At 42.1% G+C, this 748-nt stretch overlaps 1 non-coding gene across 1 annotated transcript; it reads right to left on the bottom strand.

Moving 5' to 3' along the window:
• Nucleotides 1–258: 258 nt before the first annotated feature.
• Nucleotides 259–365, bottom strand: LOC141589083 (small nucleolar RNA R71). The gene has a single exon (XR_012520037.1). It is a non-coding gene; the product is annotated as a small nucleolar RNA R71 (small nucleolar RNA).
• Nucleotides 366–748: the final 383 nt, after the last annotated feature.

Raw genomic sequence — 748 nt, 5'->3', positions numbered from 1 at the left:
GTTGAGAGGAGCCAATTCTGGGGAATGCCTAGTGAGGACCCTCATTCTCATATGGAAACATTTTGTGATTATTGTGAAGCTATCTCTCAATCGGGCGTGACTCAAGACCAAATAAGATGGGTCTTATTTCCTTTTTCGTTAATCGGCACCGCAAAGCAATGGTTGAAGGGCCTTGATAAGGCCACCCTTGGAATAGATTCTTGGAAGAAGCTAGCTCTAGCTTTCTACAAAAAATTCTACCCACCGGAAAAGACCAATATGCTAAGAGCTCAAATTACGGGTTTTAAGCAAAGGGATGAAGAATCTTTGTATGAAGCTTGGGAGCGGTTCAAAGGTATTTGTCGCTCATGTCCTCACCATGGACTTAGCGAATGGTTTTTAGTGCAACAATTTTGGAATGGTTTATATGAAGATTCAAGGAACATTCTCAATATGGGATCAAATGGAATGTTCACCGAAGTTGATGACAATCAAACATGGAACAAGATTGAGGAAATGGCGGTCCATAATTCGCAATATAGTAGGCCTCGCAAGGCTACTAGAGGAGGAAAGTATGAAGTGGACACCGTTACTCAATTGGGTGCTCAACTTAGTGCTCACATTGACACAATCAACTTGAAGTTTGAACAAGCTATGGCTAGACTTGAGGAAAGCTCAAAATCATCAAAGCATCATGTCAATGCCATGACGGCATCCTCATCAATCCCAAGCGGGATATGTGAGAATTGTGGAACCTTAGGTCATGACT

Source organism: Silene latifolia, chromosome 6 (genome assembly GCF_048544455.1).
Source record: "Silene latifolia isolate original U9 population chromosome 6, ASM4854445v1, whole genome shotgun sequence".
Taxonomy (NCBI): Eukaryota; Viridiplantae; Streptophyta; class Magnoliopsida; order Caryophyllales; family Caryophyllaceae; genus Silene; species Silene latifolia.
The sequence above is the reverse complement of the archived record's forward strand: the minus strand, read 5'-3'. Positions and strand labels throughout refer to the sequence as shown.